Source organism: Macaca mulatta, chromosome 15 (assembly GCF_049350105.2).
Source record: "Macaca mulatta isolate MMU2019108-1 chromosome 15, T2T-MMU8v2.0, whole genome shotgun sequence".
NCBI classification, from domain to species: Eukaryota; Metazoa; Chordata; class Mammalia; order Primates; family Cercopithecidae; genus Macaca; species Macaca mulatta.
In genome coordinates, this window is record NC_133420.1 from 104,493,286 (window position 1) to 104,507,242 (window position 13,957).

A 13,957-nucleotide genomic window follows, 5' to 3' on the forward strand; every position below is an offset into this window, starting at 1 on the left:
ACATTGATTGATGGGCATTTGGGTTGATTCCATATTTTTGTAACTGTGAATTGTGCTGCTATAAACACGCATATGCAAGTGTCTTTTGTATGACTTCTTTTCCTCTGGGTAGATACCCAAGAGTGAGATTGCTGTATCAAATGGTATATCTACTTTTATATGATAATTCTTTAAGTAATTTCCACACTGTTTTCCATAGTGTTTGTACTACTTTACATTCCCACCAGCAATGTAAAAGTATTCCCATTTCACCACATCCATGCTAACATCTATTATTTTTTTATTGTGGCCATTCTTGAGGGAGTAGGGTGGTATCACATTATGGTTTTGATTTGCATTTCCCTGATAATTAGTGATGTGGAGCATTTTTTCATATGTTTGTTGGCAATTTGTACATCTTCTTTTGAGAATTGTCTATTCATGTCCTTAGTCCAATATTTTATGGAATTTTTTTTTCTTGCTAATTTGTTTGAATTTCCTGTAGATTCTGGATGTTAGACCTTTGTCAGATGCATAGTTCATAAAGATTTTCTCCTACTTTGTGGGTTATCTGTTTACTAATTATTTCTTTAGTTATACAGAAGCTTTTTAGTTTAATTAAGTCCTATCTATTTATCTTTGTTTTGTTGAATTTGCTTTTAGGTTCTTGGGCATGGAGACTTTGCCTCAGTCTAAGTTTGTTGTAGATTCTGGATATTAGTCTTTGTCAGATGTATAGGTTGTGAAGGTTATCTCCCACTCTGTGGGTTGCCTGTTTACTCTGCTGACTGTTCCTTTTGCCCTGCAAAAGCTCTTTAGTTTAATTAAGTCCCACCTATTTATCTTTGTTTTCTTTTTTTTTTAATTTATTTATTATTATTATACTTTAAGTTGTAGGGTACATGTGCATAACGTGCAGGTTTGTTACATATGTATACTTGTGCCATGTTGCTGTGATGCACCCATCAACTCGTCATTTACATCAGGTATAACTCCCAATGCAATCCCTCCCCCCGCCCCCCTCCCCATGATAGGCCCCGGTGTGTGATGTTCCCCTTCCTGAGTCCAAGTGATCTCATTGTTCAGTTCCCACCTATGAGTGAGAACATGCGGTGTTTGGTTTTCTGTTCTTGTGATAGTTTGCTAAGAATGATGGTTTCCAGCTGCATCCATGTCCCTACAAAGGACACAAACTCATCCTTTTTGATGGCTGCATAGTATTCCATGGTGTATATGTGCCACATTTTCTTAATCCAATCTGTCACTGATGGACATTTGGATTGATTCCAAGTCTTTGCTATTGTGAATAGTGCCGCAATAAACATACGTGTGCATGTGTCTTTATAGCAGCATAATTTATAATCCTTTGAGTATATACCCAGTAGTGGGATGGCTGGGTCATATGGTACATCTAGTTCTAGATCCTTGAGGAATCGCCATACTGTTTTCCACAATGGTTGAACGAGTTTACAATCCCACCCACAGTGTAAAAGTGTTCCTACTTGTCCACAACCTCTCCAGCACCTGTTGTTCCATGACTTTTTAATGATCGCCATTCTAACTGGTGTGAGATGGTATCTCATTGTGGTTTTGATTTGCATTTCTCTGATGGCCAGTGATGATGAGCATTTTTTCATGTGTCTGTTGGCTGTATGAATGTCTTCTTTTGAGAAATGTCTGTTCATATCCTTTGCCCACTTTTTGATGGGGTTGTTTGTTTTTTTCTTGTAAATTTGTTTGAGTTCTTTGTAGGTTCTGGATATTAGCCCTTTGTCACTTTGTCAGATGAGTAGATTGCAAACATTTTCTCCCATTCTGTAGGTTGCCTGTTCACTCTGATGGTAGTTTCTTTTGCTGTGCAGAAGCTCTTTAGTTTAATGAGATCCCATCTGTCAATTTTGGCTTTTGCTGCCGTTGCTTTTGGTGTTTTAGACATGAAGTCTTTGCCCATGCCTATGTCCTGAATGGTACTACCTAGGTTTTCCTCTAGGATTTTTATGGTATTAGGTCTAACATTTAAGTCTCTAATCCATCTTGAATTAATTTTCGTATAAGGAGTAAGGAAAGGATCCAGTTTCAGCTTTCTACTTATGGCTAGCCAATTTTCCCAGCACCATTTATTAAATAGGGAATCCTTTCCCCATTTCTTGTTTCTCTCAGGTTTGTCAAAGATCAGATGGCTGTAGATGTGTGGTATTATTTCTGAGGACTCTGTTCTGTTCCATTGGTCTACATCTCTGTTTTGGTACCAGTACCATGCTGTTTTGTTACTGTAGCCTTGTAGTATAGTTTGAAGTCAGGTAGTGTGATGCCTCCAGCTTTGTTCTTTTGACTTAGGATTGTCTTGGAGATGCGGGCTCTTTTTTGGTTCCATATGAACTTTAAAGCAGTTTTTTCGAATTCTGTGAAGAAACTCATTGGTAGCTTGATGGGGATGGCATTGAATCTATAAATTACCTTGGGCAGTATGGCCATTTTCACGATATTGATTCTTCCTATCCATGAGCATGGTATGTTCTTCCATTTGTTTGTGTCCTCTTTGATTTCACTGAGCAGTGGTTTGTAGTTCTCCTTGAAGAGGTCCTTTACATCCCTTGTCAGTTGGATTCCTAGGTATTTTATTCTCTTTGAAGCAATTGTGAATGGAAGTTCATTCCTGATTTGGCTCTCTGTTTGTCTGTTACTGGTGTATAAGAATGCTTGTGATTTTTGCACATTAATTTTGTATCCTGAGACTTTGCTGAAGTTGCTTATCAGCTTAAGGAGATTTTGGGCTGAGACAATGGGGTTTTCTAAATATACAATCATGTCATCTGCAAACAGGGACAATTTGACTTCTTCTTTTCCTAACTGAATACCCTTGATTTCTTTCTCTTGCCTAATTGCCCTAGCCAGAACTTCCAACACTATGTTGAATAGGAGTGGTGAGAGAGGGCATCCCTGTCTTGTGCCAGTTTTCAAAGGGAATGCTTCCAGTTTTTGCCCATTCAGTATGATATTGGCTGTGGGTTTGTCATAAATAGCTCTTATTATTTTGAGGTACGTTCCATCAATACCGAATTTATTGAGCGTTTTTAGCATGAAGGGCTGTTGAATTTTGTCAAAAGTCTTTTCTGCATCTATTGAGATAATCATGTGGTTCTTGTCTTTGGTTCTGTTTATATGCTGGATTATGTTTATTGATTTGCGAATGTTGAACCAGCCTTGCATCCCAGGGATGAAGCCCACTTGATCATGGTGGATAAGCTTTTTGATGTGTTGCTGAATCCGGTTTGCCAGTATTTTATTGAGGATTTTTGCATCGATGTTCATCAGGGATATTGGTCTAAAATTCTCTTTTTTTGTTGTGTCTCTGCCAGGCTTTGGTATCAGGATGATGTTGGCCTCATAAAATGAGTTAGGGAGGATTCCCTCTTTTTCTATTGATTGGAATAGTTTCAGAAGGAATGGTACCAACTCCTCCTTGTACCTCTGGTAGAATTCAGCTGTGAATCCATCTGGTCCTGGACTTTTTTTGGTTGGTAGGCTATTAATTATTGCCTCAATTTCAGAGCCTGCTATTGGTCTATTCAGGGATTCAACTTCTTCCTGGTTTAGTCTTGGAAGAGTGTAAGTGTCCAGGAAATTATCCATTTCTTCTAGATTTTCCAGTTTATTTGCGTAGAGGTGTTTATAGTATTCTCTGATGGTAGTTTGTATTTCTGTGGGGTCGGTGGTGATATCCCCTTTATCATTTTTAATTGCGTCGATTTGATTCTTCTCTCTTTTCTTCTTTATTAGTCTTGCTAGTGGTCTGTCAATTTTGTTGATCTTTTCAAAAAACCAACTCCTGGATTCATTGATTTTTTGGAGGGTTTTTTGTGTCTCTATCTCCTTCAGTTCTGCTCTGATCTTAGTTATTTCTTGCCTTCTGCTAGCTTTCGAATGTGTTTGCTCTTGCTTCTCTAGTTCTTTTAATTGCGATGTTAGAGTGTCAATTTTACATCTTTCCTGCTTTCTCTTGTGGGCATTTAGTGCTATAAATTTCCCTCTACACACTGCTTTAAATGTGTCCCAGAGATTCTGGTATGTTGTATCTTTGTTCTCATTGGTTTCAAAGAACATCTTTATTTCTGCCTTCATTTCGTTATGTACCCAGTAGTCATTCAGGAGCAGGTTGTTCAGTTTCCATGTAGTTGAGCGGTTTGGATTGAGTTTCTTAGTCCTGAGTTCTAGTTTGATTGCACTGTGGTCTGAGAGACAGTTTGTTATAATTTCTGTTCTTGTACATTTGCTGAGGAGTGCTTTACTTCCAATTACGTGGTCAATTTTGGAGTAAGTACGATGTGGTGCTGAGAAGAATGTATATTCTGTTGATTTGGGGTGGAGAGTTCTATAGATGTCTATGAGGTCTGCTTGCTGCAGAGATGAGTTCAATTCCTGGATATCCTTGTTAACTTTCTGTCTCGTTGATCTGTCTAATGTTGACAGTGGAGTGTTGAAGTCTCCCATTATTACTGTATGGGAGTCTAAGTCTCTTTGTAAGTCTCTAAGGACTTGCTTTATGAATCTGGGTGCTCCTGTATTGGGTGCATATATATTTAGGATAGTTAGCTCTTCCTGTTGAATTGATCCCTTTACCATTATGTAATGGCCTTCTTTGTCTCTTTTGATCTTTGATGGTTTAAAGTCTGTTTTATCAGAGACTAGTATTGCAACCCCCCCTTTTTTTTGTTCTCCATTTGCTTGGTAAATCTTCCTCCATCCCTTTATTTTGAGCCTATGTATGTCTCTGCGTGTGAGATGGGTCTCCTGAATACAGCAGACTGATGGGTCTTGACTCTTTATCCAGTTTGCCAGTCTGTGTCTTTTAATTGGAGCATTTAGTCCATTTACATTTAAGGTTAAGATTGTTATGTGTGAACTTGATCCTGCCATTATGATATTAACTGGTTATTTTGCTCGTTAGTTGATGCAGTTTCTTCCTAGCCTCGATGGTCTTTACATGTTGGCATGTTTTTGCAATGGCTGGTACCGGTTGTTCCTTTCCATGTTTAGTGCTTCCTTCAGGGTCTCTTGTAAGGCAGGCCTAGTGGTGACAAAATCTCTAAGCATTTGCTTATCTGTAAAGGATTTTATTTCTCCTTCACTTATGAAACTTAGTTTGGCTGGATATGAAATTCTGTGTTTAAAATTCTTTTCTTTAAGAATGTTGAATATTGGCCCCCACTCTCTTCTGGCTTGGAGAGTTTCTGCCGAGTAATCTGCTGTTAGTCTGATGGGCTTCCCTTTGTGGGTAACCCGACCTTTCTCTCTGGCTGCCCTTAAGATTTTTTCCTTCATTTCAACTTTGGTGAATCTGGCAATTATGTGTCTTGGAGTTGCTCTTCTCGAGGAGTATCTTTGTGGCGTTCTCTGTATTTCCTGGATTTGAATGTTGGCCTGCCCTACTAGGTTGGGGAAGTTCTCCTGGATGATATCCTGAAGAGTGTTTTCCAACTTGGTTCCATTTTCCCCCTCACTTTCAGGTACCCCAATCAGACGTAGATTTGGTCTTTTTACATAATCCCATACTTCTTGCAGGCTTTGTTCATTTCTTTTTCTTCTTTTTTCTTTTGGTTTCTCTTCTCGCTTTATTTCATTCATTTGATCCTCAATCGCAGATACTCTTTCTTCCAGTTGATCGAGTCGGTTACTGAAGCTTGTGCATTTGTCACGTATTTCTCGTGTCATGGTTTTCATCTCTTTCATTTCGTTTATGACCTTCTCTGCATTAATTACTCTAGCCATCAATTCTTCCACTTTTTTTTCAAGATTTTTAGTTTCTTTGCGCTGGGTACGTAATTCCTCCTTTAGCTCTGAGAAATTTGATGGACTGAAGCCTTCTTCTCTCATCTTGTCAAAGTCATTCTCCGTCCAGCTTTGATCCGTTGCTGGCGATGAGTTGCGCTCCTTTGCCGGGGGAGATGCACTCTTATTTTTTGAATTTCCAGCTTTTCTGCCCTGCTTTTTCCCCATCTTTGTGGTTTTATCTGCCTCTGGTCTTTGATGATGGTGATGTACTGATGGGGTTTTGGTGTAGGTGTCCTTCCTGTTTGATAGTTTTCCTTCTATCAGTCAGGACCCTCAGCTGTAGGTCTGTTGGAGATTGCTTGAGGTCCACTCCAGACCCTGTTTGCCTGGGTATCAGCAGCAGAGGCTCAGTTGAAAATGCAGAAATCACCGGTCTTCTGTGTCGCTCACGCTGGGAGTTGGAGACTGGAGCTGTTTCTATTCGGCCATCTTGCTCCGCCCCTCTATCTTTGTTTTCATTGCATTTGCTTTAGAGTTCTTAGTCATAAAATCCTTGTCTAAGCCAATGTCTAGAAGGGTTTTTCTAGATGTTATCTTCTAGAATTTTTATAGTTCATTTCTTAGATTTAAGTCCCTGATCCATCTTGAGTTGATTTTTGTATAAGGTGAGAGATGAGGATCTAATTTCATTCTCCTACATGTATGTGGCTTGCCAATTATTCCATCACCATTTGTTGAATAAGGCGTTTTTTTCCCCACTTTATGTTTTTGTTTGCTTTGTCAAAGATCAGTTGGCTGTAAGCATTTGGGTTTATTTCTGAGTTCTTTATTCTATTCCATTGTTCTATGTGCCTATTTTTATACCAGTACCATGCTGTTTTGGTGACTGTGACCTTATAGAATACTTTGAAATCAGGTAATGTGATGCCTCCAGATTTGTTATTTTTGGTTACTCTTGCTTTGGCTATGCAGGCTATTTTTTGGTTCCAGATGAATTTTAGGATTGTTTTTTCTAGTTCTGTGAAGGATGATGGTGGCATTTTGATGGGAATTGCATTGAATTTGTAGATTGCTTTTGGCAGTATGGTCATCTTCACAGTATTGATCCTATGCATCCATGAGCATGGGATGTGTTTTCATTTGTTTATGTCATCTATGATTTCTTTCAGCAGTGTTTTGTAGTTTTACTTGTAGAGGTCTTTCAGCTCCTTGGTTAGGTATATTCATAAGTATTTTATTTTTTTGCAGCTTTTATAAAGTGGGATTGAGTTCTTGATTTGACTTTCAGCTTTGTCACTGTTGGTTTACAGGAAAGCTACTGATTTGTGTACATTAATTTTTTATCTGAAACTTTGCTTAATTCATTTATCAGTTCTAGGAGCTTTTTGGAGTAGTCTTTACTGTTTTCTAGGTATACAATCATATCATCAGCAAACAGCAACAATTTGATTTCCTCTTTACTGATTTGGATGCCCTTAATTTCTTTCCCTTGTCTGATAGCACTAGCTAGGACTTCCAGTACTATGTTGAATAGAAGTGGGCATCCTTTTATCGTTCCACTTTTCAGGGGGAACACTTTCAACTTTTCCTTGTTCAGTATAATGTTGGCTGTGGGTTTGTCATAGATGGCTTTTATTACCTTAAGGAATGTCTCTTTTATGCCAATTTTTCTGAGGGTTTTAATCATAAAAGGATCCTGGAGTTTGTCAAGTGCTGCTTGTTCTGCATCTATTGAGATGATCATGTGATTTTTGTTTTTAATTCTCTTTATGAACTGTATCACATTTATTGACTTGCATATGTTAAACCCTCCCTGCATTCCTGGTATGAAACCCACTTGATCATGGTGGATTATCTTTTTGATATGCTGTTGAACTTGGTTCACTAGTATTTCGTTGAGGATTTTTGCACCTATGTTCATCAGAGATATTGGTCTGTAGTTTTCTTTTCTTTTTTTTTTTCTTTTTTTTTTGTTATTGTTGTGTCTGCTCCTGGTTTTTGATATTAGGGTGATACTAGCTTCATAGAATGGTTTAGGGAGGATTTCCTCTTTGTCTATCTTTTGAATAGTGTCTATAGGATTGGTACCAATTCTTCTTTGAATGTCTGATAGAATTCAAATGTGAATCTGTCTGATCCTGGCCTTTTTTTTATTGGCAATTTTAAAATTACCATTTTAATTTTGCTGCTTGTTATTGATCTGTTCAGTTTCTATTTCTTCCTAGTTTAATCCAGGAGGGTTGTATAGTTCCAGGAATTTAGCCATCTCCTCTAGGTTTTCTAGCTTGGGTGTGTAAAGGTGTCCATAGTAGCCTTGAAGATCCTCTGTATTTCTGTGGTATCAGTTGTAATAGTTCCCATTTCATTTCTGATTGAGGTTGTTTGGATCTTTTTTTACTTGGTTAATCTTGCTGATGATCTATCGATTTTGTTATCTTTTCAAAGAACCAGCTTTTTGTTTCATTTATCTTCTGTATTTTTTTGTTTGTTTCAATTTCATTTAGTTCTTTTCTAATCTTTGTTATTTATTTTCTTCTGTTGGGTTTAGGTTTTATTTGTTCTTCTTTCTCTGTTCCTTGAGGTGTGAACTTGATTGTCTATTTGTGCTCTTTCAGACTTTTTGATGTAGGTAGTATAATGCTATAAACTTTTCTCTTAGCACTGCTTTTGCTGTATCCCAGAAGATTTGATGGGTTGTGTCACTATTATCATCCAGTTCAAAGAATTTTTAAATCTCCACCTTTATTTCATTGTTGACCCAACAATCATTTAAGACCAGGTTATTTAATTTCCATGTATTTGCCTGGGCTTGATGGTTCCTTTTGGAGTTGTTTTACAATTTTATTCCACTGTGGTCTGAGAGAGTACTTGATATAATTTTGATTTTCTTAAATTTCTTGAGACTTGTTCTGTGGCTTACCGTATGGTCTAGCTTGGATAATGTTCCATGTGTTGGTAAATAAAATGTATATTCTGTAGTTGTTGGGTAGAATATTCTGTAAATATTTGTTAAGTCCATTTGTTCTAGTGTATACCTTAAAACCATTGTTTCTTTGTTGACTTTCTGTCTTGATAACCTGTCTAGTGCCGTCAAAGGAGTATTCAAATTCCCTGCTATTATTGTGTTGCTGGCTATCTAATTTCTTAGGTCTAGTAGTAACTGTTTTATAAATTTGGGGGCTACAGGGTTAGGTGCATGTGTATTTAGGATTATGATGTTTTGCTGTTGGACTAGTTCTTTATTCGTTATATAATGTCTTTTTTTAACTGTTTTTGCTTTAAAGTATCTTTTGTTTGATATAAGAATGACTACTCCTGCTCTCTTTTGATGTCTATTTGCATGGAATATCTTTTTCCACCCCTTTAAGTTTATGTGAGTATTTATGTGTTCGATGAGTCTCATAAATGCAGCAGATATTTGGCCAGTGAATCACTATTCATTCTGCCATTCTGTATTTTTTAAGTGGAGCATTTAGGTCATTTACATTCAGCATTAGTATTGAGAATTGAGGTACTATTCTATTCATTGTGCTAGTTGTTGCCTGAATACCTTATTTTTTTTTTCATTGTGTTATTGTTTTATAAGTTCTGTGAGATTTATGCCTTAAGGAGATTCTATTTTGGTGTGCTTTTAGGATTTGTTTCAACATTTAGAGCTCCTTTTAGCAGTTTTTGTAGTGCTGTGTTGCTAGTAGCAAATTTTCTCAGCATTTGTTTATTTGAAAAAGACTGTATTTTTCCTCATTATGAAGCTTAATTTGATTGGATACAAAATTCTTGGCTGATAATTCTTTTTTTAAGGAGGCTAGGACAGGACCACAATCCCTTCTAGCTTGCAGAGTTTCTTCTGAAAAATCTACTGTTAATATGATAGGTTTTCTTTTAAAGGTTACTTGATGGTTTTGCCTCAGAGCTCTTACGATTTTTTCCTTCATCTTGCATTTAGATAACCTGGTGATTATGTGCCTAGATGATAATTATTTTGCAATGAATTGCCTGGGCACTTTGAGCTTTTTGTATTTGGATATCTACATCTCTAGCAAGGCCAAGGAAGTTTTCCGCAATTATTCCCTCAAGGATGTTTTCCAGACTTTTAGATTTCTCTTTTTCCTCCGGAGCACCAATTATTCTTAGGTTTGGTCATTTAACATAATCCCAAACTTGTTGGAGATTTTGTTCATTTTTTCTTTGTCTTTGTCAGATTGGGTTCTTTTTATTTTGTCTTTGTTGGATTCAGTTAATCAAAAAGCTTTGTCTTCAAGCTCTGAAGTTCTTTCTCCTAGTTATTTATTTCCATTGCTGAGACATTCCAGAGTATTTTGCAATTCTCTAATGTGTGTCCTTCATTTCTAGAAGCTGTGATTGTTTTTTATTTATGCTATCTATTTCTCTGGAGTTTTTTTTTTTTTTTTTTGTCCATATCCTGTATTTTTTGTATTTCTTTAAGTTGGTATTTACCTTTCTCTGGTGCTTTTTGAGTAGTTTAATAGATCTTCTGAATTCTTTTTCTGAAAATTCAGGGAGTTCTTGGTTTGAATCCATTGCTGGTGAGCTAGTGTGATCTTTTCTATGTGTTATATAACCTTGTTTTGTCATATTATTATAATTGCTTTTCTGGTTCCTTCTCAGGTGGGTAGAGTATGTCAGAGAGAAGATCTGGGGCTCAAGAGCTATTGTTCAGATTCTTTTGTCACATGGGGTATTCCCTTTTTGTAATGCTCTCCCCCTTCCCCTAGGGATGGAGTTTCCTAAAATCTGAACTGCAGTGATCGTTATTTCTCTTCTGGGTCTAGCCACTCAGTCAGGCTAAAGGACTTCTGGTTGGTACTGGGGAGTGTCTGCAAAGAGTCCTGTGATGTGATATTTCTTCAGGTCTCTCAGCCATGGATACCAGTGCCTGCTCCAATTGAGGTAGCAGGGGAGTGAAATGGACTCTGTGGAGGTCCTTGGCTTTATGTTTGCTTAGTGAGCTAGTTTTGTGTTGGTTGGCCTCCAGCCAGGAGGTGGTGCTTTCAAGAGAGCATCAGCTGTGGTAATGTAGAGAGAACACAAGCTTGCCCTAGGATCACCTGGATAAGTATTCTGGTTTCTCAGGCAGTGGCCAGTGCCGTAGAGCTCCCAAGAGATTATGTCCTTTATTTCCAGCTACCAGGGTGAGTAGAGAAAGACCATCAGATGGGGGCAGGGTTAGGCATGTTTGAGCTCAGACTCTCCTTTGGTGGGGCTTGCTGTGGATGCTGTGGGGGATGGGGGTGTAGTTCTGAGGCCAAGGGAGTTATGTTCTCAGGGGACTCTTGGTTGCTTCTGCTGCTTCATACAGGTCACCAGGAGAGTGGGGAAAAGCCACCAATTACAGGTGTCACCCAGCTTCCATGCAGCCCAGAAGGCCAGTCTCACTGCCATCATGTCCCCCCAGCAGCACCTAGTTTATTTCCAGGCAGCCAATGAGCAGGGCTGAAAACTTGCCCCAAGATACAAGCCTCCCCTCTGAGAAAGCAAGCAGGGCTTTCAGGTTTCATGCCTCCCTGCCTGCTGCAGTTTCTGTGCTTGTATCTGCACTCCCTGTTCACCTCCTCCGCTGGATTCTGTCTAGAAAACTTCATGTTTGCTCGAAGTTGTTACAAACTTTAGCTGGAAGTTTTCTTCTCCCTGTGGTTTTTCCTCAATTTCACTGGCTGGAAGCCCTCCCCAAGGACCACTGGGAGACAAAGTCAGGAATGGCTTCCCTGGGGATTGTGAGTACCCACACGGCTCTTCCTGTGCTTCCTCTACCCGCATATTTCACTTGGCTCTCTACATTTATCTCAGCTCCAGGCAAGGCCAAATCCCTCTCTTGTGATCTGGATATTCAGGTTCCCCAGTGAGGATGTGTGCTTGGGGGTGAACATTGCCCCTCACACTTTGCACACTCACTGGTTTTCAGAGGTCTCACAGAGCCTGCAGTGAGGCTGCTCTTCAGTGATTCTCTTGGCTTTTCTGACATGTTCCTGTGGTAGTTCTTGGAACAAAACTTCACGATGTGAATCCCCATATGCTGCTCTGTCCATCCCAGGGAGAGCTATAAGTTAGTCCCACTTCCTATCCACCATTTTTCCAGAAAAGGTTCTAGTGGCCATTCTTGCACTGCTAGAAAGAAATACCTGGTATCAGATAATTTATAAAGAAAAGAGGTTTAATTGGCTTGCAGTTCTGCATGCTATACAGGAAGCATAGCGGTATCTGCTTCTGGGGAAGTTTCAAGAAGCTTCCAATCATCATGGAAGACAGAGGGGGAGTAGGCATGTCACATGGGGAGCAACAGAGACAGCAAGATGCCATAGACTTTTAAACAGTCAGACCTCATGATAAGTTACCACTATCGCAAGAACGGCACCAAAAGGATGGTGGTAAACTATTTATGAGAAATCCACACCAATGATTTCATCATTTCCCACCACTCCCAACCTCCAATACTGGAGATTAAAATTCAGCATGAGATTTGAGTGAGAACACATATCCAAACTATATCACCCCATCCCTAAAAAAAAAATTCTTAAAAATAAAATAAAGTAAGATTCTTTAATAAGTCTATTTGACACTGGATTGTTTTGCTTACTTATGATTATATATAGTTCTAAATGAAAAACAAAATTCAATGAATATTTTTTTAAAGTACATATAAATCTTTTCCAAAAAGCTGAGGTGTATATTTTCCTTCTTTCCTTACTTTTTTTTTTTTTTTTTTTTTTTTGAGACAGTGTTTTACTCCATCACCCAGGCTAGATAACAGTGCAAGATCACAGCTCACTGCAGCCTTGACGTCCCAAGCTCAGGTGATCCTCAGCCTTCCTGGTATCTGGGATTACAGAAGTGTGCCACGATGCCTTGATAATTTTTGGAGTTTTTTTTTTTTTAGAGATGGAATTTCACCGTGTTGCCCAGGCTGGTCTCAGACTCCTGGGCTCAAGCAATCCACCTTTCTTGGCCACCCTAAGTGCTGGGATTACAGGCGTGAGCCACTGCACTCAGCACATTTACATGTTTTTGTTGTTAATTTTTGAAAATTTTACTTTTCTGGACAACATATTTTGGCTCATTTGCTAAAGTAATAACATTTCTCAACAGAATATTTTACAGAATCTATGTCAATTAAATGCCATTTTGGTCTGAGTTGTAGTATATAAAGTCATTTCTTTAGTCTGACATGATTAATTTCACATTTACTAATTATCCTTTCCTCTTTCTGCATCCTCCATCTGCATCTTTCTTGCTACATCTTCCTATCTCCGTATCTCTCTTATCACCCTCTTTTATAGCACAGCATACACACATATTTTTATGGCATTTGAAAACTAAGTTAAAGTCCTATGTTAATATTATATATTATAAAAAGGGGTTTCTTTGTTAAAAAAGTATCAAAACTGATTAACACTAATAGATTCTATTCATAAAAATATCTCTTCTGTGTTGGAAGGTGGATTAATTTTTTTTTTATTGCTGCATAACAAATTGTCTCAAACTTAGCAGCTGATAGCATTATCTCCTGGTTTCCATGGGTCAGGAGGCAAGGCACAGCTTAGCTTGGTCATCTTCTCAGGGTCTCACAAGGTTGCAGTCAAAATGAGAGCCAACATGTATGCTCATCTGAAGGCTCAGCTGAGGAAGAATGAACTTCCTCCTTCATTTGGGTTATTAGTAGAAGGTATGATGATGCAATTTAGGGCCCTGTCTTTACTGGTTGCCATATGGGGGCCACCCTCGGGTCCCAGAATTGCCCATGATTAATAGACTCCACTGAAATTACTTGTTATGTAGGCCTCTTCAACATAACCATAAATTCATTAAGCCCACAAGGGAAGACTTTGTTTCTAGTCTGCTATGACAGGATCTTATAAAATACAATGCAATCACAGGAGTGACATGCTATCACCTTTCCCATATTCTATCAGTCAGAATTAAGATACAAGTCTCTCCCATGCCCAAGGGGAGTTTATCAGCCAATGTTCTCCAGAGACAATAGAACATACATGAGATTTACCTTAAGGATTAGCTCAAAAAACGGTGTGGGTTTCTAAACCTGAAACCCATAGGTAGTTTGATGAGCTGGAAACTCAGGCAGAAGTTGAAGCTTCAGTCTTGAAGTAGAATTTTTTTCTTCTCTGAGACATCTCAGCTTTTTGTTCTCAACACATTCAGCTGATTGAACAAAACCAACTCATGTTGTCCA